Raw genomic sequence first — 23,032 nt, forward strand, 5'->3', positions numbered from 1 at the left:
AATAGATACATAAGTGTCTACAGTGGGAATTTTTTGTCATAGCAAGACATAAACTGGTGTTTATTTACTCTATAAGACCTTAGGGCAAATTCATTAATATTCAGAGATTGTGTGGGATTTTCTGAACAGAGATTGCAGTTCCAGTGCATAGGTACTCGTTGGAAACACGATAGAGAAACCCAGCACGTTGTGTTGTGTTGTAAATGATGGTCCTGGTTTCTGTTGTGGCTGTCTGCAGTGTTATCCGCAATCCTTGTACACACTAATTGCTGGTCATGCCCCATGGGAGCCACAGCTGTGATTATTCTGCTGTGATTATATTTATATATTATGTTAATCCATAAAGAAACTAAAACCCCAGCACATCACCAAGAGTTTGGCAAATGTTGAAAATTTCTGTGCACTGACTTGTACACTTTTTAGGAATTGCTTTAGAAAATGCATTTTAGGTTATTTTTTGCAGAAGGGTTGCGTAGCTATTGATATCCTGTTAGAATCTTCTATATAGTCATGGTATACTTCCATATAGTACAGTATAGTGTATAGTATGGTGTAGTATAGTGTCATATACTCCACCAGGGGTAATTTGAAAATATTGAAGCTGTTTTTCAATTTGAAGGAATGCAAAATATTGTGCACTAGGTATCCTGTATTTCTTTCCCAGAGATATAATGCAATCTCTGCTTTTGTAATTCAATGTCTTTTGAAGATTGCCTATGTAGCATTTTAACTTTCCTGTGCCTTTAAAGGCCAGAAGGGAGTGGGATAATAAATTAGTTACCCAGTTAATGTTTTTTCATTGTGAAAAAGTTAAGGGAAATATGCTGAAACATTATAGTAATGGCGCTAGTTTGGTTTCTCCTCATCTGTATTGTTTAGTAAAAATAAATGGAATTATTTATCTGAAACTATGCAGAATAGTACTTAAACAGAAATCAGATTGGAAAAATATTAAGCAGCTAAATGTATTTAGAGGAATTGAGTCGAATTCACTAGAACATCTTCCAAAATGATGTGACTGGTTATTCCAAGTTTAAAGTTGCTGTACCCCAGCAACTTTATCAAGGTAAAGTTGCTTACCCCAGCCACCTGCCCTGCCAGTAATTTCAAATGCCTCCTATAACTTTGGCCCCCAATTTCAGTTTCCTAAAGTCCCTCAGGTGCCTGCAAAAGGAAATCTACATGTGAAGCAGGGGATAAATGCACTGGCTGGTCTGTGGCCCAATAAGGGCAGCACCAAATTCAGCCCTCCTTTAAGGAGCATCCCTTCATTGACTTCTCAGTGCAAATGTTCTGGGCAGTCTGTCCCTGACACGAGGCTTTCCTCTGCCCTGGCCAGGGCAGGAAAGACCTCCGTGCTTCTCTTTAAGTTAAGCTGGCGCTGCGGACAGCCAAAAGGGGGTTGGTGACTTACTTTATTCATCAGCTGCCCATATGGAAGGTGGTGCCAGGGTTTTCCATGGTTTTACTTCACAGAGATTGTGTCCAATGGAGGAGCTGAGAGATAAGGAGATCAATGAAAATGTTTGCATAGGTTGAACTAATGTGTTTTCAAACATAGTGCAAATCCAAAGTCAAACCTTGTGTATCAGATATACAATTAGTAAAAAAAAATGAAAGAATTTTTTAAACTGTTATTTCTGGTTGATATTTAAACGTGGTTACATTTTGTGACGCTTAGCAGCCCAAGGCACAGATTAGCAACAGCACCAATGCTAGCTAAATTAAGACATCCAATTACTTTCCTATCCTTTGCTAAAGGAGCAACATTTTTAGGCTTGCTCGCTGTGACACCAGTGTAACCTCTAGGCTATATCTTGGTTTTATTTCCTTTTCTTCTTCCTTTGTCCCTTTGCCTGAAGCCCATGTTACTTGTGTGCCCAGAGTGAGGCTGCTGTTGCAGGGAGAAGAGGGCTGTAAGCAAACTGCTGTGAGGCCACAGCAGCTCCTGGATGTTAGCTGAGGTGGGGAACTGCCTGGCTAACCCACTGAAATACCCCACTAAGAAGGTTTTTCTGCCCAGAGGGACAGGACTGGCATGTAGTTATTAACCTGAAACCCTGTGTTTATTGCTCCATGCACAGATTCAGAGAGCATCATTTGTATTGCCTGCCTTCAGTCATCTGCCTGATGCCCCAAGTGACCCTTGTGAAGAGAGCTCCTGCTGCCCCTCTCCTGTAACTGAGTCCTTTTGGCTCATGGAGGACAGAGTAAGCTTCCTAAATTAGAAGTCAGATTATTGCAGCAGAATTTGGTCCACCTGTCTCTGCAAGGATGGCAATAGTTGTGTGACTCCACATGGCTCTCTCCCCCTCTCTCTCACTGTATATGTGTGTATGTATGCACATGTATGTCACTAAATATTTGCTGGCACCAGCAGCTCAGCATGCACAGTGCTCATCACTACCTAGTTTAGTTACAAAACCAGACAATTGGTTTTCTTCATAATGTATTTAATTTATGAGCAGGAAAGGATGGCTACAGCACCAAATCTCCCTTTCTTTGTCTTGCAGACTTGGCCTGTCTGTATGAAACAGAGTAACTTCTGTATGACTGCGGGATGTCTTGTGTTTTCTCAAAAATTCATCTTCTGGGAAAGTTCCACTAAAGCTTAGCATCAACAAATAGAGAGTCTCTGCATTCTCCTTTGGATAGTTGCACTAATGGTTAGTCACAGCTGATGGAAAGTGTTTGCTTTATTTCTCATTTGAATTTCTTGTCAGCTTCCAGATGCTGATTTGTTTTCTGCATACTCTTTGCTAGATTAACAAGCCAGTTGGTACTTAGTATATTCTCCCAGTGAAAATACTTAGATGCTGTAATTAGGTCATCTGTCTTTTTTTTTTTTTTTTTTTTTTTGTATAAACTACATCAGTGGAACTCTCCAGTTATTTCATATTAAATATCTACACTGTTCTAATCACTTTTGCAGCTGTCTTCTGTGATCTCTGGTGATAGATTATTTTTCAATTTCTTTGTAAATTGTGAAGATCTTATCCTACTGTAAGTAATTATAGGTTGTAATGCTAATATTGCAAATTAATGTTTAAAAGAACATTTTTGTCTTTGCCTACTGTTTATTTCAAAGCTTATATTAGTATTTATTTCTATATGAAATCAAGTTTGAAGAAATTCATTGTTGAGTAAAACATTATGGGTAGGGCCATATGATTAGTAGGAGTATCTGGTATTCTACAGTGTCCTTTGAACTCCATGAATCCTGCAGAAGTCTTCATTCCAGATAAGCCAGTTATTTCCCTGGTATTTGACATGACAGCAGCCTCAGTATGTCTTAGTTACTATTGCATACCATAATGTTGGTGTACTGAATAGAGATAATTTTAATATCATAATAATCTTAACAATTTTCCCATAAGACATGGGAAATCCTCTAATTGTTGCTTGGATTTTCAGATTTTATATTTACACACAGTTATGATTCTTGAATATGTTGTATTTTGCATAAAGATAACTTGCTTCACAGGAGAAATGAGATGGGAGACAAGTTGTTGATGCTGCAACCCTGGCAATGCTCAAGGCCAGGTTGGATGGGGCTTTGAGCAACCTGGTCTAGTGGGAGGTGTCCCTGCCTATGGCAGGAGGATTGGAATGAGATAATTTTTAAGTCTCTTCAAACCCTAACCAGTCAATGATTCTATAGTTAAAAAAAAAAAAAAAAAAAATCAGATGGAGACATGGAACAGTCAAGTCAGAATGCCATCTGAGAATTAGACAGGTGATTAGATATGTAGCCACATAGATGAAGATTTATATGCATTCAGTAGACTAACTCAGAAAAACTGTGGCTATCCAGCTGATGTATTGCTAATAGTTTGGGATGCTTCAGTAGGCAAGTGTTGTCCCTTGTGTAGTCATTCACCTCTGATTAGGATAGATGTAACTCTCTCTGTAGTTGTATTTGGTTAGATGGTGTATTTGTCACAATGAAGTAAATGAGAACATGTTGTTGTACTGCAGACTGAGAATTAGAACTGGATTTATGAAAGCTTTTCCTGATGATGTGTTTAAATATGTTATCAAATTGATTATACAATGAAATGATAATGTATAGTTGTTGTGGTTTAACTTTAGCTGGTAGCTAAGTACCAGACAGCCACTTGCTCTATCCCCCTACGCACCCCTGTGGGATGGGGAGGAAGAAAGTAAAACCCATGTGTTGAGATAAGATTAGTTCAATAATGGAAATAAGTAATTAATAAGTAAAATATAATACAAATTATAATATTAATAAAGATAATGATGATTTAAAGGGAGAGAACAAACCAAGAGAGAGAAATAAAGCCCAAAAAGGACAAGTGGTGCACAATACAGTTGCTCACCACCTGCTGACGGACGCTCTGCCCAGCCCCAAGCAGTGGACAGCCCCTCCCAGCCAGCTCCCCCCAGCCCATATACTGGGTGTGACATTGTATGGCTTGGATTGGCCAGACCATGACAGCTGTCCCAGCCATGCTGCCACCAGCTTCTTGTGCACCTGCTCACTGGCAGACCATGGGAAACTGAAAATCCCTGACTTAGTGTGAGCACTGCTCACCAACAGCTAAAACATCACTGTGTTACTAACATTACTGTCATCCTGAATCCAAAATACAGCACTGTACCAGCTACTAGGAAGAAAATGACTCTTATCCCAGACAAAGCCAGGACAATAGTTTTAAAAGCTGTCAGACATTTGTGTGGAAGAGAATAAGTAATTTTAAAAGTGCCCAGTGACTTCTCATTTCACTTTACAGCATTCATTATTAAATTATATAGACAAATATTGACAAATTTGCTTTTAAAAAAAATAGACAAAATTCCTTTAAGACTTAAGGCTTGAAATGGAAGAATAAGAAACTAGTCAATATACGTGGTGCTCGAATGGCAAAGGCAGTAAGAAATCAGGTTTACTCGTCATGCTTGTTGGCAGGCTTGGAAAAGTCTCCAAGTAGGTTTATTATTGCAGATGAATGCCAGGCGGTCTTTCATGTTTGATTTTCATAAATGCTTGCCTTCAGCCTTGCCCCAAAAACACTCAAGAAGGTGACTTCTTTTGCCTACTTATTTCTTGCACAGAGGTGATGCTCAATAAGTTTCTCACTGGAGGCTCTCTGAGGGAGCACTTTTGTGTGTCCCACTGTTCTGAGGCAGCACACTGCCATTTCAGTCTGTGCTCAGCAGTGGTTCTGGGTGAATTGTTTGCGTTGGTATACTTGACCAGAGAGGCTGAAAATTGTTGAGTCAAGCTCGTGGTGTATTAGGATCCTTCCAAGCTCCTGAAAAAGTGCATGGCTTTGCAAAGTGCTCAAATACTGTGTGTCACTGGGGATTGCCCTCACCTTTCTAATTCTTTTGGTGATGGATGTTGGGTTTTTTCCCTTTACAGTTTAGCTAAAGCTCCTAATCTAGGAGCTCAGACCTTGTTGAAGGCCAAAAGCAAAGGGGCTCAAGTGCTTGTGTTTTGCTGAGGTGATGGACACTGGTTTGATGGGTGCCTCTGTCTCGTTGCAGCCCCCTCATCTGTCAGATGCGGTGATCTCCATGGTAACTCAAACCCCCAGACTCTTGACAGCAGCCTGCGAGGAGCAGCATTCAGCAGCTCAAGGGTCTCAGGACCAGGTAAGCCAAAAGGAATCACCAAATAAGAGCTCACCTCCAGTGTGCCTCTTCTGTCCTGTCAGGTTTTGCCTTGGTGAAGTCACCCAGGCAGTCAGGCCCTGTGCACACAGGTGGTGATGGACTCCTACCAGCGTTATCACTTAAGGCTGTGGCAGTCCAGCTCTCTTGAGCAGAGGCATTTGACAAAAAGTCTGCATTTGTTAAGGGCTGGTTTTTAAGATACAGATTGAGGAAGCAAAACAAAGAAGTACTGTACAATTATTTAAATGGCTTTGGTCTTAAGTAATTGCTGTGGTAGGAAATAGCAACCCCAAAACATGACAACAGTAAGATCTGTCTTGCCACTGTACTTACTCCACTGACAGTACTGGCCAAGCTGTAACTTTAGGCCTGAACAATCCTATTCTCCTACAATGCATCAGAGACAGCTTCTTGTTCAGGTAGCATTCATTGGTTCTCTGCAGCATTTTCAAATTGCTGCTGTGCTCTTTCCACACGAGTTTCTGTGCTAATAGCAGCATGTGGGGCGTTCTGGTTTACCTTTTGGTTAAGAAGGTACAGAATTCTTCCTCTATTTTTTGTAAATAATGGGAAAAGGACAAGATCTTTGCCATTTTGGGAAAGCAGTGCAGACACTATATAGCTGTATTCACTACTCAATACTGCTTGTGCTGTGGACTAAGGTAGTATTTCTGGTCTTATGTACTTGCACGTGTGGGAAGTTTATTACTCACTTTTTTTGTCAGGCTTCACTGTTACTTGTATTGAGTTGTTTCTTTGCCAGTTGGATTGTATTTTGTAAGTCTGTGGCTTCTGTGCACTATTTTCTAGGTATTACCTGCATTGTTTCATGCTTGCTACATAAGTCCACTTGGCTGTAATGCACTGTCCCCATTGTACAGAGAAATCCGTATTATTCTGGATAACAATTCTGCTGCCTTTACTGACCAGTTTGACAATTTTTGTGCCATTACTGCTATCAACAGTATTTACTTCTGTATCATTGATGATATTGATATATATTGACTTTTAAATAGGGTTGAGTGAGAACTGGATGACTTTGTTGGAGGAATGTAGAGCACTTTTTCAATTATTATTTCATGGTAACAACTACTTTTTCATATGTATGTCTTAATCACATTTGATGATACTGATAAAAATTTCTTACTCAGAATTTTGTGTGGCTATAAGGTAAATGCCAATCAAAAGTCTGTGTGTTTCATTTATGGAATTATGTCTGCTGACCAGAGTTTGTCACTTTATCAGATGATTAAATAAAATTCTCTATTTTATTTAGAAAATTTCTATTAAACGGTTTTGACTTGGCATCAGTTTTGTTCATGTAATTTCCCAGTGAATTTATCCTTTGTAAGTGCGGTGGTTATTTTGCCTGACATTAGTAATGGCATAGAGCTCTATAATTACTGAGATCACAATGCTTACCATCCTCAACTATTAGCAGAAAATGCTACCAATCTTACTGAATTTCTCTGGTGCTCCAAAATGTGTTGAAAATGAGCATCATTGAAATGATCCTCTCACAAACACTTTTAAGACTCTTAAGGCACAAACTATGCAGTGTACTAATTTAAAGTTGTCTTTTAACATTCATTTTGGTTACTAACAGCCTCCTTAGCTCTAAAAATGCTTTTATTCTACTTAGAAGAAAGTATATGTTGCTTGTTTGGAGTTTTTGTGTTTGTATGTTTGTATTCCATTAAAACATGAATTCCAAGTTGGAGTTCTGCTGTTTCAGTTAGCCAGATTTTCCTGTTAGAATTAATTTAATTGGGTTTTCATGTGTAATCTGTATTTCAAGCTAATTACACCCTTAACCCAGAATGGGAGTGTAATTTTTTTTTTTTTTTTTTTTTTTTTTTTTTTTTTTTTTGCCACAGGTTGCCTTTTTTGGGCTATTTAATCATTACCTTTGGTCCCTGGTGGCAGTGGGGTAGTGAGAGCTCTTCACATTTTTACCCTTGTACTTTCTCCCAAGTGCAGATTTTTTCCCTAGCTTACTAGGCTAATGAACTGCCATGCTTGCTATTAACTAAACTGTTTCAAATACCAAAATTATAATTACACTCTGGACTTGTACATTCAATATGTATTCTAGCAATTAAATTTGGGAGTGGCTGATGAATTACTATTGACTGCATGGCATTTCTAGCTTACTTCTCTCAGATGAATGGCCTTCACAGTTCTTTTAGTGTTTCACAAATACATACTGAAGCAGAGCATCCAGTTCTCTGATACAGTTTAGTGGTTTGCTTTATCTCAAATTGCAAGAGTATATCCTTCTGGGGTCTGCTAGTCTGTTGTCTCTATGAATTCAAGACCTTGACATCCTGAATTATCAGTAATTTTGAGGACTAATAGTGCTAATATTGCAGAGTACTATCTTCTGTACTTTTGTCTGGCTCTTAGTGGAGATGTCCCCAGCAGTTGGGATGATAACTATTGATAACTGTTGTTGGTATGATAGGTGTGACAATGGTAAAAGGTCAGCTTTATCAGGATCATGTGGGATATGTTGTATGAATGCACAGGGAATGACAGTATTTTGACTAGAAAACCTTGTAAAAAGCAAAATAAAGCAAAGAGATGAGGCTAAATTAGATGTCAAAAAAATGAAAGGTTGGGGAAGTTCAGTTTGCAAAAGTAGGAAAAGTAGGTGTATGCACATGATACCTAGGAAGAAACAGGTCAACTTTTCCTAGTTTTATGTTTCTTGTATGGTTTAGTTACTTTGAATTTAAGAAGAAAATTGATAGGACGTAGTAGAAGGTACCAAATGTATCAGCATAGCAACAGATTTCTGTTCAAAGAGCTTGGAATAAGTGCCGTTTAGTAGTGTCACAAATGAAATGTGGTAGTGCAAGTTGTGACTGTTGGTAGAGGTGCAGAGGCACAGATTAATATAAGGAAATACTCTTTTTTTTTTTTTTAAGTTTATAGAACAGTATTTTTTCAGAAGCATTCATTGTGACCTCGAGTGTGATTAAGAAGAACGTTCCATTATCTGTAAGTTAGCACCAACATATTTATTTTGAGGAAATACGTATCTTCTTTTTGCATAAAAACAAACTTTCAAAACAAAATCTTTATACAAATTTCTTTGTATAAAACTGCATTTTATACAAAGAAATTAAGAGAAACTATAAACAAAAAGTTTGCTTGCAAATGCATGATTCAGAAAATTACCATAATACCCCCATGCATGCTGCTCTTTAACAGGTTTTATAATTTTTTTACAGTTACTATTTTTTTATGATTTTTTTTCGATTTATTTAGAGCTTCATAAGTGATATTGCACAGAGATAGGGTACAGAGACTTTCTGTATGTTAACTAAAGTTACTGTTGGCACCTGATCCAACCAAATAATTTTATTGGTTAGTTAGATTTATAGACTAGAAAATAAAACTTCTTTTAAACAATATCCTTTATAATTCTGAGTTTTAATTAATAAACTCTGTATTGATTTAGTTTTCTAACATCATTCCTCAAGTGCTGCCATCAAATAATATTGCACCTCAGGGTGTACACATGAACTATTAATAGAGTGGTTATTCTTAAAAGTCTAATGACATCATAACTGTTCACTGAAAAATAGTTAACTGTTGTAATAATATTTTTTAAATAACATATTTTAAAAGAACTGTTGCAGCTGTTTCATGGCTGAAGTAGAGTTTTATTTGTATATTCCTGGTATTTCTCTTGCTATTTGGTGAATCATGGTTAACTGAACTTTGATTTTATTAATGAAATATTAATTAGTACTTTTTGGGCTGTCAGCTAAGTCAGAAACAAGTATATGTAGCTAGAACATGGACCCATGTATTTTACATTGTAGTAGAGAGATAAAACTGCTATTCCAGTCATGGCTAACATCGGAAATATTTGCTTTGAGACCTTCTCTTATGCAGCACAGTTTTAAACTACTGGTGGAATAAAATTATTGTGCTGGCTTTTTAAAAAAATCTTTTATCTTCAACACAGCTGAGGTTTCAGGGAAGGTTTTCAATGATAGTAAAGAGGATGCTAGCATTCCAAAATGAGGTGGGAAAATGCCTTATCCTTTGATTTTTAAACCAAGCTGGTGATTATTTCAGGCATAGCTCAGACCTTGTAGGACTGAGCTATGATAATCCCATACGCTGCTATTTGATTTGTAGAGCACATTATGCTGCCACATTCACTGTGCCAGTCATTTGAAAGTGCTAATAAGAGATATGCAAAGTGAAAAAAGGCAATTTGTGTTGTAGTCATTAATAAGTATATATTTAGTTCAGCTGGAGTGCCAGCTGCAGTGGAAAGTTCATACCTTCATGAGCAACCACAGTGCCACAAGGACGGGGAAGTGGAGCCATGCTTTGCCCAGAATTGCTCCTCTGAGTTTGCCCAGCAAAGACTTCACACAGGTCAACAATGCACTTTCATCCACCCAAAGTCTGCTTACCTGGTCTGGGCAGAGCTGCAGAAATATGCATGGGTCAGTGAGCTCAGCTTAGGCTGCAGCACTCAGGGAAGCTCAGGTGCTGTTCTCTGGCCAGGCGCTGAGCACACACCGCGTGTGGCACATTCCGGACACGCGGTGCCCTCTGCCACCGGCCTCCGGTGAGGGACTCTGTGTGTGCAGTGAATAGGCTGCTTCCCAAACACAGCTAGGACAGTTTTCCTCTCAAGACAAATAGAATTTTCTGCTTTTAAAGGTCTATGCAAACAAAGCTTTTATTTTAAACTGAATTATTTTACCACATCATGGTGTAGAAATGGAATTACTATAGGCAGTCTAGTTAAACATGCTCCTGAATAATTTGAATGTCTCATGCAGCCATCCCACATGGAAACAGGACAGGTAATGTAATTGTTTTTTCAATAAGTTGTTAATTAAGCCCTGGAGATGTACAGGATCTGTATTTCCATTTACATTTTTGTATGACCTTGTTCCTATCTGAACTGCTTTGATTTAATGGAAGAGGAATATAATTGATGGATAAAGATACTGTTGTATAGATAGTACATGCTAAAAATTTGTGCCTGATATACAGATTAACATCAGGTAATTTCAGAAGAAACTCCATCTTCAAGCAGCTTGTGAACATTTCGACCTGGTATTTTCCTGTCTAGTTGTCACGCTAAATGATATAAATAAAGAGAAATAGAATTATTCTTTTTTCTCAAAAGTTTACTTAATGTAGTGGTGAGAGTTAAGTGTGGTTCCTCAGTGTAAACTGGAGATATTTCAGGTATAATTAATCAACGTGGATATGCTAACATGGTTGTCACCGATACTGTGTTCTTATTTACTCACTCGAGGTCACAAGTCCACACTTGGCTTTGTAATCAAGGACCTTGGTCCAAGCTTGATCTTTTTCACAAACGTGAATACAGTGATTAGTAAAGCTGTTGTAATGGCGTATTTGGAGAGTGGGTGATCACCACAGAAAAAGCTGAGGTGATTTAAGGTATGACAGAGCCCACACCTGAGCTGCAAAAGCAGAGCACTCAAGTTCACTGACTGTTTTAGTGCAAAGTCCACTCCCAGCCCTTACTGAAATACCCTAAAATGACCAGGAAGTTCTACCTTTAAAAAATGCAATGAGAGATCAGTCAGTCTTTTGGTCTGGTTCAGCTCATAGGGACAGTAAACTCCAGGTAAGGAGCAGAGGCAAACAGCTGCAGCATGCCTGGTTTTACACCAGTACCACCATTTATGCAGTATGTCTCAAAATAGTCTTTTATTGACTTGCCCATAGCCTTTGAATCATCTCTGCTGTGTTCAGACCTTCACATGTGAGATGGCTAGCCAGGGGTGTATAGTGCTGTATCTTCTAATAAATGGTTCTGGAGATTGGGTTAATTTGGAGATTAGGCACCTACTCAGAGAATATCTCTCCTGAGCATCTATGTCATAATAGAACAAAGTGGGTGTGTGATTTTTGTTATAGCTGAAATGGTTAACATTTTTTATTGGCTGCTCTGTGAGCTACAATGTGATTCAGCAAGCTTCCCAAATGTCTGTAACATGAATTGTGTTTATCGTCAACCTAAATCAGTTTAAATAAGATTAGTTCAACTGATGCATGCACAAATTAATTTTCCCTTTTATCTAACCAGCTTGCAGTCCTAATAAACAGAATAATCAATCATAGCTGCCTTCATCTATAGCGTGATTGTATATCTCTGATCAAGTAAATTTAAAATAATTTCTCTCTAGTCCCTACTTAGTTCCCCCATAATCAAGGTTTCTCGATATAGTGATTCACCTTAATCATTTTTACATTCTTTGATAGAAAAAAAAATTATTTTTTTAAAGTTTGTATATTTAAAGGAAGATTACATTCAACATTGTAAAACTAATTTTAAAAGTATAAGATATTTTTGTTTCTCTGCTACACAAAAGAATGCCAGTCTGAGTCAGAGAACTCTGTAAACACAATGGCAATGATGCCATGCTTTGAACAGTTTGTACTGAGTACTCATCCTTTTTAGTAATAGCTGGTTTGAGGCCACTGGCATCTTTCTTACTGATTGAAGTGAGTCCAGGACTCTGGCTAGACATTTTCTCTCTTCGTTGAATTATAAAGTGCCAAGCAAAACCCAAGGTTAGCTTCGTATGAGATGCTAGAAAAAGCCGAAACAATTAAAACTTTGCTTTAGCTCGGTGGCCTAAATTCAAATAATGCTTTAACTTTTATGCTGAACTATTTACATTATATGTCAGGTGTCTTTTCTCTTTTCATTTTATACATATATAGTATATCATACATTTAGTGGTACTTATGTCTAGATAGGCAATTATGAAAAGTATATAACATGCAAAACATGACATTTATTTACAGTCACATTTACAGCTTTGTAGTACAATTTTGCCTTTGGTGACCAATTCTGCCTCTTGAAACTGCAAAATGCATCAAGAAAACCTTATGGTTTTGGTGGTTTGTCTCAAAATGTGTGTTCAGAATATATCCCCATTAAGTGCAGTTGATTATATTAGGCAAACAGCAGTCTTTATGAAGAAATATTCCTACCATAGTAGTCATTGGTAATTTCTGGACTGTTAGTTTAGAAATACTGTTCAGATCAAGGTGTAGCAAGGAGTTGACATTAAGATTAATCTTTTCCTCTATATTAAAAATAAAGCATCATTATACAAAAATAATAATTCTTTTACTGACACAAAAGAAAAGTGAAATGCACCTTTTTGAATAAACATTGTAATATGACCTTAAACAGCAGTGTGTCCTCTTGTTCCTTACATTATTTCATTTCAGATATTAATATCTGAATACAGATATTAAATATCTTTGGTCATTTAAAACTCAATAATTTGCTTCAAAATTTGACCTCAAATGTAAATCCATGTTAAAAATAAATTACATCAGGTTTTAGAACGATCTCATTTTGCACTTCTAGTTTCATGCCTTTTTTTTTTTTTTTTGCAAATTCTTTGTTTTTTAAGTCAAAAGTTCAGCTGTGTTAAAATATGGCTATGTCTAAATTTAGTATCTGAAATGACATGAGGTCTTTTGAGCCATGTTTTCACAAAACATTGCCTCAAACATTTCCAGATAAATGCTTTAATTCCAATATTTTGTTTATTTCCTTCTTTTAAAGAACTCCAGGTTTATGTCAAGCTATTAATCATAGCTGGATGACTCTGTTTTAAACAATTTGAGTTGATAAATCATTGTTTGGTAGTAAACTGGAGGAGCTGTTTTTCCTTGTAGTATATGCATGCATTTGATTTCTCTCTAGAAATTGATAGGTCTTTGTAAATTACTTGCTTAAGAGTAAGTCCAAATCTTTTGAATTTACCCTAATTAAATAAAGTTTCGGAAGTCTGTTAATGTAAACAGTCTTTTCAAGCTCAAAGAATAAAAATTCTCCCCATTAAACACAAGTTTAAAATTATGCAAAGATGAGTAAAAAAAGAAAAGTAACAACTACTTTATCAGTTTTTAAAATAATAACCCTAGGCCAGAGCAGCAAAAGTTAAGGAAGCAAAGCTATTTTTGGTGCCATCAATGTGAAAATTGTGCTCTGAGGAATAAAATCAGTGGATGAACTTGGGTCAGGGAAGTTAAGTGAAAGAAGAGCAGGGAATGGTCTGACAACCCTGCTGCTACTGCCTATTACCAGTTTTATATAAATATAAATTTGTCAGCTGTTCTTCCTGTTTTTTTGGGGGGTATTTTTGTTTTTTTGGGTTTTTTTGGTTTTTTTTTTTTTCCTATAAATGAACCGTCTTTCTTTATATTAACTTTTTTCATCAAAATTGAGTTTTGGGAATTTGCAAAATCTCCTTACACAGAGTTTCCATTTATCTTGTGGATATTATTTCAGTCCTTCCCCAGGGCTTTCGTGGTCCCTTGTCTCTCAGAGCTCTCTCCTTACTTCGGTCATCTGTCCTGTAATCAGTGCATGCTTTTGCCTTGCATACAGCAGCTTGGATAAAGAGTTTGTCGGCTCTGTTGGAGTCCAGTCTCTTGGCACACGACTCTTTTCTCTTGACTCTTAAGTCTGGTTTGGGTTAGGGTTTCACAGGAGAGTGAGCATTAAGAACTCCTTGATAGGTAGTGGTTTCCATCATTATATTTTGTGTACCTAATATTTTGACTCAGAAATATTGGAGACAAATGAGGTTGCATTTGTATTGATTTAAACCATTGTTGCTATGCAGCAGAAGAATTGTATGTCCCTTTGAAAAAGAAGGCAAATTGGGAGTGGCCTTGTTTTTACAGGGATGGAGGAAAAAAAATTTCTGGTACTGTGCAAGTCTGTTACTCCTGGAGTGGATTTGTTGATCAAATTTTTCAGGTGTGTGTTTTTTGCTGTGGCTTTGTCCCAGTTGCTCAAGTTAACTACTAAAGTCAGCCCCAGGGCTTGTTTACATAATTGTAATAATGCTTTTCAGTGACTTTGGAGAGAGTTTACACAGCAGATTTTATTCACTGTGGGATTTCTTAGTATTCTGCAAACTTGCATCATTCTCTTTACTGAACTTTTATTTTGTCTTGAGAAGATACCACAAGCTTAGAATGGATTATTTTCCTTAAACCCTTGCAAACCCAGCAGCTCTCAGTCTCCTGTGAAGGTGTCACCTCAGAAGGCAGGTGCAGATCTGTTTACCACAGTCAGACGTGACTGCGCCGTTCCAAATTAAATCTGCCCGAGATGGTTAGCAGGGAGCTAATCAAATCACTTGCACCATTTGATCTGCTCCCATTGCCTTTCATTATCAAAGCTCATTTAAGCTGCTTTAAACTAGAATTGAACTGATAAAACAGATAAATTCATACATCTGTGATCACATTTTCCTGCTCTTGTTTTTTGTATTACGTGAGCCTAAAAACTAGGCATAAAACAGCCTCGTACACTGTACCTTGTCATCTGAACAGTTCCATCAATTTAGCCACTCTTAGTTTGGTTTTAACCTATGCAGAATGGCTTTTCATTACCATGTAGTATTTTTAACTAATATAGCAGATAAAAATTAGCATTCTGCCCTTAGAATCATTTAATCTGTTAATCACTGTTAATCATTTCCTTATGAATAATAGGCAATATATAAGAATTTGTTGGGGCATTGCTTTAAAAACACTGTTACTTTTTGCTCATAATAATTAAACACTTGAAAATAACAGTTATTTCCTGTGGATAGTGTGTAATCTCTACATAATTAAATAGGCTTTTCAGCCCGGTATTGGAATAAAATCAGTCAATACTATGTTCCTCCATCCCCAGTGGTATTACACCAGATCAGTATAGTGAATGTTTACTAAACAGACCTGGAAGCAGAAAAGAACTGGGCTATTAGAAATTCTTTTCAACCTCCTTCTTCCCCTGCACATTTGAAAAGCTGTCATTTTTAGTTTTGGTTTACTCATCAGTGATATTCAATTGTCAGTAATCCATCCTCGGGTCTGAATTGTGCTGTTGAGTCTGTGCCATCTGCAATACCTTTGATCTGGCACCTACAGAAATTAGGCAATTAAAGTGAAGTAGTCACTGGGTCTTGATTATTGATTAGTTATGCAGGCACTTTTAATGCTTTTTCATCTAATTAGTAAATCACTACTTAAATTAGGCCCACCAAGCTGAAACAGAAGTAAAAGGATAAGGGCAAGACTTAAAGCAAGACGTGGTTGCCTACTGTACGTAGTACAGATAGAACTGGATTTTGCAGAAGCCTGGTGCTTGGGAAAGGGTTGACAGAGTGCCTCTTTTTTCCAAGTGAAATTACTTAGAGCTGGCAGGACAGTTGAAGTATTTCTGAATGCATAAAGAATTGGGAGGAAGGGAAGCAATTGCAAGATGGTTTTCTATGTGCTGTGCTTAATGGTGAACTATCGTTTGAAAGATTCTAATTGAATGTTGAGCCTATGGACACAAACTTGCTTCCCTCATGTTTAAAGGGTATTTGATTACGTTCAAGGCTAAATTATGCCTTCGAATTTGCATACAGATTTTGGAAAATAACAGCATAGCTTCCAGCTGAGAAATCTTTCCTATATGAGTGTCTCCCCCAAATACTGCTGCTAGTGCACATGGTAACAAGAGAGTGTTTGCTGCATTTTTGACTGTTAATCATAGTCCATGCTGATAAAAGACAGATCTAACTCACCTTCCCTGTGAAACAGACAAATGGTTGAGTAAGTTTTGGTCAGATACAGCTGTTCATATCTATGGCAACAACACTACAAAAAGAGGTATTGAAGCACTATCCCTGCAAATTAGAGTTAATTTCAGTTTGACACAACTTCTTATTAGCAGTAATGTGCAAGAAAAAAAACTGCAGCAGGTTGACCTTTGGTTTCCTGAAGTCAATTTTATTCCCACTGGCTATTGCAGTAATACAATGAAGAGCAACATAAAATCCCAAGTCTGTAATAGCATTTGTTCAAAAGGCTTTGCAGGCCGTACAGCAAGAAGTGCAAAACCTGGCCAGCGAGGCCACAGTGCTGCATTAAATCTGCCCAGACATGGCTGAGCTCCCCCAAGTGGAGTTCTACCATTCCATAAGTGTCCTGCAGCCTCCTGGGGTCACCTGCACTGTGGTGACAGGTGGGACACTCCAGGCTTCCAGCTTCTGGCTGCCAGGCTCCACAGGGGTTTCAGCAAGGAACAAATTACAAGGCATATGAATACCATTCTTGTACACTTGGACTTCATGATCCTAAAGGTCTTTTCCAACCTAAATGATCATTTTATTTCACATACTGCTTTTAGCTCCAGATCTTCCATTGCCTTTATTACCTGTAAAAATTGAGCATTAAATTTTGTGTATTTTTTGTGCCACAGGTATTTCCAGATTTAACCATTCACTCTTTCAATGGTAGTGGTAAAATGTGACTGCTGTCAAAAGTAGGTAGATGACAGTGATCATCATATCTTTTCCTTTTTTTCTCTTTTTTTCTTTTCTTTTACTGTCAGTTATCTAAATAATGCTACTTGAGATAGAGGAAGTCGGGTATTGATTTCAGCAGATACTGTAAATGTTGCCAAGTTTAGTCAGCAGTGTCTTGGAAGTAGAAAACTGCAAGTTTTCAGCCACCCCAGTGTAAAGATAACCTTCATTCTGAATACCCCAAAAACTAAGGAGAAATAATGAAGTTTTAAAAGCATGACAAAGAAAGGAGAAAAAGCAAAAATAATTGTGGGATGTGACATAAGAAAGAGTGAACTTAGAAAGTGGATAAGCCCTTTTTTTTTTTTTTTTTTTGTGTGCTTAAATGTAGCCCCCTGCATCCCTCCTCTTTGTCCTTGTAAACTGTGCCTTCCTTAGAGCTGAAAGCAGTGAGGCTGAGTACCTGGGATCACTGACACGCCCCTGCTTCACTTGAGAGCCATAAAGTCTCATCCTTTACTTTAATAGCTCCAGTGGGCTTAGTCAAGTGCTTTAATGGAAGTTCTTTGGGAAAGAGGCTTTTGGCTCTACATCTCCTGTCAGAGGGACTTGCCATATTGTGCAGCAGTTAAAAAACAACTACTAATACCAGCAGTGAAAACAAGGAGGGTAAAAAAGGCAAGAATGTGTGTTTCTGCAGTTGTTGGGAAATTCATTATTCTTTTGGCACATCATTCTCATCTACTAAGGCAGTGCTTATCTTATTTTGTTGCTTTTCTGGAAAGTAGAACAGAGTGAATACAGAGATAAGCAATTGTAAAGGGAATTTTTGGTTGTCTAAGCACATGCACAAATTACATTTTCCCTCCCTGCTTCTGGCTATCTGCCAATTAATAATTTGAATTAACAGGATCTGGAAGGTTATGAGTGTAACAAAATTCAATCAACCTTGAATTCAAAGTCAAGGCTGTTTTTTTTAATTGAGAAGATGAAGATAATTTTGAAATTTAAGATATGTGTAGTTTGATAAAGTTTGTCCTATCATTTTGGGATTTTGTTTCATTTTTTCTGTGTGTTTTGTCCAGCTAATTACCACAAAACACTGGTAAGATCTGTGAACCCTAAGTGAACTATTATAAAGCAGTTTACAGTGAGATCTAAGTAAAAAGATTGGGTTGTATTTCCCAAGGTTGCAGAGTTCGGTTGAGAATCAAATGTAATCTTTGGGAATCAGTCTTCAGCCTAAACTGTGTAGTTTTTATCATTATTTTGAATTACAAAACACGCTTCATTAAGGCAACATGAAACAAGTTTGAAATATTTTCTCTTCGTTTCAGTGCTCAAAGTACAGTCTTATTTACAATTTCCAGTGCTACAGGTGTTTTTCTTTCTCTTAGCACAAAAATGGCTCAGAGAGTGTAAAAAACAAAACATATGACTTGGTAGAAAAGGATGATATCTCTGGATAAGACTGTTTTTCTCTATGGGTGCTGGTGGCTTGTTATGAAATTTCATTATATTCCAAGCTTTTAAAGCAAGATGAATTGTGTAGGGCATGAAAACAAATATGTTTCTTTTCAACACATTTTTAAGCTCATATATATAGGCTTTAACAAGTAATTGCTCTCTGGATTCACTGTGAACTTCAATTACTGCACGACTAACTTGTGTGGTCAAACTACATTATTTAATTTAAGAGTGATTGTAAAACCCATGTGCATTTTTTTTTTCTGGAAAATAATTTCTCTTTACTTAAGTACAGAAAAATAATTTTTATATATCATTATATCTTAATATGTAATTAAATTTTAAAATTTAATTATTAGATACAATCTACACCCTCATTGCTGCCTGTGCATCATATTCACACTTGAGCAGAGACATTTTCAGTGGCAGGAGCAGTGCTGCAGTGGGCAGAGCCATGGCAGGAGTCCTCAGGGCTGCCTAGCTTACCTAGGGCTGACTGAAGCTGATAAAATGCACCTTTCCAGATGTAAATCAAGGTTACAGAACAAAACTGCAGTAGAACCAGAGTTCAGAATCAGGCATCCTGATGTTGATGCACTTGGTTCTGTCCATTGGTGCTGTTTACAGTGAGGTAGCAAGCACCTTTGATGGTGCTCAGACTTGGCAGCAGAGGAGTGACACCAGGGGCCCCTGGGGGTGCCAATCCCCAGCCAGAATGGACTGAGGGCTTCTCACAGCTCCGTGTCTGGCACAGCCTGCTTCCACACACCAGTGTCCATCCCTGCCAAAGCAGGTCAGAGCTGAGAAGAAGCAAAGGTCTGCAGTGAAGCCCACATCTCTTACCTGGTTGCAAGCCAGAGCGAGCACATAACCACAGGACTTCATTCTGCCTTCAGCCCTCCTCCCTATAGCTAAGCCAACAAAAAAAAGTCTGTGCTTCCAGTAATAGTTTACAGGCACACTTTAGCTATCCAGGAGTGGCATTTTCTCTTTTAGTATGTTATGGGGCATTTATTTTCCTTGGTTGTGAGGTCAGAGAGATTAATGTGTGGCTGTATCAAATACCAGATGTACTTTTAAAACTGTGGAGAGTTCTGAACACAGTGAAGGAAAATGTCAATTCTCTGTCAAAGTATAGACCAAGGAGTTTAATACTGGAAGATGTTATTTGGACTTCAGTCAGAGCAGTTTTCCCATGAGTCCCTAACACAGACAGAAAACAATGTTCCTTAGTGAATTTTGCTGCAGGAATGTACTAAAGTTATAAAGTTCTTCCAAGTGAGAGAAAAAAGGTATGTTGTGTCTTTTTTGTGCATGTCTCATGGCTTTTTGCGTACCGTCACGTTTTTGGTGTATTTGCAGCTCCGTAGAATGTTTCTTGTCTTCCATATATAAAAGTATTTGAAACCAGCATGCCATTCATCATCAACAACAACAACCTCTCTTTAAGTTGTTGTAAGTTGATGTAATGTTCAGAGCAGGAGTGGAATATGAAAACCAGTCTAGCAAGTCCCTGGAATAGCTGTTGTACAGAAGTTGTTATTTGCTGCCTTAGTTACAAGCCCAAGTCCTCAGGCATTTTCTGTCATGTGTCAGTGCCCCTCGTTGATGTGTAGTTTGGTTTCAGTTATGGCCTGGAGCTACACAGTAATGAGCCAAACAGGGCAGTTGAAGTACCAAGGGCACCTCAGGTTCTTTCCCAATCTGATATTCTTGGGTAGATAAACTCTTTACTTCTGTAACATGGGCTTCACCTTCTCTGTGGTCTCCCAAACTACAGTTGTGCTTTGCTGCACTTTACTGTGGACGGAGCCCTCAGAGGCTACAAGCATCTTGGCGGTGTCAAAATTGTTTTTGTTGTATCTGCTAACACCGTGTATGTCCACTTCTGTGAATTGCTGTGCAGGTGGTAAGTTACCCATTTTGCTAAGCAGAAGTCTATAAGAATAACTGGTTAATCCTCAAAAAGGAATGTAATTAATGGTTTCTGTTGGCTTTCCTAGAGGTATTTGATTGTTATGTTTCAGTCAGGTAGTTTTAATAATGCTGAGGTCAAATATTTGGGTGTGGACGTTTTTCTTACTGCTTTCAAGACTATGTGAAGGCAATCTCAAGGGAATTTTTTGGAAGAATTTATTTAGATGCCGACTGTCAATAGTATCTCCAATATAATTTCAGAAATGGGTGATAATGGCTGAGTGATTGCTGTCGAAATAGAGCTGGGGTCAAAAGTACTCTTCAACTCCTGAATGCAAATGCCTTGTCACATTTCCCTTTGGAAGCAGCAGATAACTAGACTGAACTGAAATTGAAGACAGTGTGGTTTTTATGATACAAATTGAACTCCTGCCAATGACAAATTTCAAGGTACATTGTGAAAATGAAACTATGCAGTGCTAGCTGAAGTGCATGACATAACTATGAATAGATGTACCCATGTGTACGGCACAGCTCCTACCTTTCTGTACTTGGAGAGAACAGTTTCACATGCACCAAGGTCGAGAGAGTGGTTGTATCCTGAGAAGCTCATGTCATGCATGAAAGTACATAAAGACCATCTGGGAAGTATAAAAATAGCCTGTCCTGGCTGGATGATTTGTGTGGTGGCCAAGGACTGATACGCTCATTCAGGAAACGGCAAAACAATGTCAAACTTGTTGGGAAATAACCAAGCTTATTTTCATCCTTGGGAATGGCCTGGTATCTCATGGAACGAAATACACAAGGAGACTTTCAACCACATGGTTTCTAAATACCCTGAAGGAGTCCGTGTGAACTGAAGTGGTTCAGTGCAGGCAGTGGGAAATGTTAAGATTATTCTTAATATTTTAAAATTTCAGGTTTGGTATATCTGAGAAAGACCAAGAGCAATAGTAGAGTTTTACTAATATTTAAATTTTCTTTAAGTTTTTATGCTTTTTAAAGGGCTTTTTAAAGTTTTTAGATGAGACTATATCAATTTATCGTACAAAAAAAGCTGACCAAATGCTGGTCAGCCTTATCCAGCTATATCCAAATGGTTTATATAATGGTCTTGTGCGAAGATGGTTTATAAAGCAGGACTGAAAATTTTTAGTTGACCTACAGGGATGCAAGACATACATCTTAAATCTAGATAACATTGGCCAGATATTTTGGGTTTTTTAAGCTCAGTCTTGGCAGGATGATTCTACACTAACAGACCTATCTACAAACAGTGAAACTCAATTTCAGCCTTTCTATGAAGCAGAAGAAATAGAGATATTAGTGATGACTGTTTTTCTGATGAGCATTTAATGTGTCACAGGTGTCACAATAGCAGCTTCTGAACATAGTTTTAATGAGGTAATCATACCAAAATGGCTTCTGTAGAAGCCCTTAACCTGAACACTGTAACCTGTGACCAATCTGTCTCCTGGTTTTTATTGTTAATGGATATGCTAGATAAAGCTATGCTCTCCAGCCACATCAGGCAGTCCAGGCACTGTTTTAAATGCTGTTAGAAACTCTAGGAGAGTCTATTAAGAGAATAGCTGTAAACCACCTCCTTGGCCTGGTTTAACATTGAGCATCTAATTATTGCCATACAATTCAAAACTGACATTTTATATTGAAGACAGTGTAATAGTCTGAAGGACCTGTGTTTCTGTTAAATAGATTGTAAGTCCTCAAATGGCTTGTTCTGTTGCTTGTTTAAATCACCTACCAGCAGAGTGGTGTGTACAGACAGGGAATTCTGCTGTGCCCCATTAATTGAGCAAAAACTTACTACAATTGTGGGTTTTTTCACACTTTTGGCTAAACTTGGATTGACATCAGAGATTTGAGAGGGCCAGGCCTTTGTATCCCCAGTGCCTGCACTAGCAAATTTTGTTTGTTAGCTTATGCCAGGCTCAGCCAAAATTTAATCTGATCTGTGGGAAATAGGAACAGCTGTAGACTTCAGAGGGAATTTGATTTCTGAATTAACACAGGATTTGAGATCTACTCACAACTCTTTGGTCTCCTGTTTGGTTTTTTTTTCATTATTTTAATTGCATAAAGAGGAATGTTGCACTTCTTTTGCATACAGAACATACAGAATATAGTTGGTACCATGATAAACTTGGGGTTTTTCTATTTTTCCAGAAGTATAAGAGGATTTAGTGTTGAAGAATCTGTTCTTTCTTCATACAGTTTGATCTTCTATCTAAATGAAGGCAAAATCTTCCGACTAGTATTTCCACATTTAATATTAGTTGTATTTCAGATCTTGTCTTGGGAATACTTACTTCCACTGTAGTTTTTCCATTTTTCTCTGTGTAATCCCTTACTTCTGAAAGTGACACGAGTAAGTATTCTACTTATACCTAAAGAAAATGGGTATGACAAAAAATGACAAAAAGGTCATTTTACGTAAGAGGGCTAGTTAAAGACACCCATTCTCCTGGTGAAAAAAAAATTTAATACCTTTATTCTACTTACTGAATACAAGTCTTCATTCATGTGTGATCTTGTGGGGAATGAGAAACTGAAGCTGGGCTTTTTCACAAGTTTCTTGAGTGGTTTCAAGTGAGGGAATGTAGTGTGAGTGTTCCAGGAGTTGTGAAATCTTGGGAATACCGACTCGGAGC

The 23,032-nt window shown here is 37.7% G+C and overlaps 1 protein-coding gene across 3 annotated transcripts in view; it reads left to right on the top strand.

Annotated features, from left to right (window-relative positions):
- TBL1X (transducin beta like 1 X-linked) overlaps positions 1-23,032 on the top strand; it is a 191,756-nt gene that overhangs the window by 98,680 nt on the left and 70,044 nt on the right. For all 3 annotated transcript variants that reach the window (XM_030271099.4, XM_030271183.4, NM_001159817.2), the window contains 1 exon segment: positions 5,512-5,619. The gene's annotated coding sequence lies outside the window, so the exon portion shown is untranslated.

The sequence above is a fragment of the Taeniopygia guttata genome, chromosome 1, assembly GCF_048771995.1.
Source record: "Taeniopygia guttata chromosome 1, bTaeGut7.mat, whole genome shotgun sequence".
In the NCBI taxonomy this organism is placed as follows: domain Eukaryota; kingdom Metazoa; phylum Chordata; class Aves; order Passeriformes; family Estrildidae; genus Taeniopygia; species Taeniopygia guttata.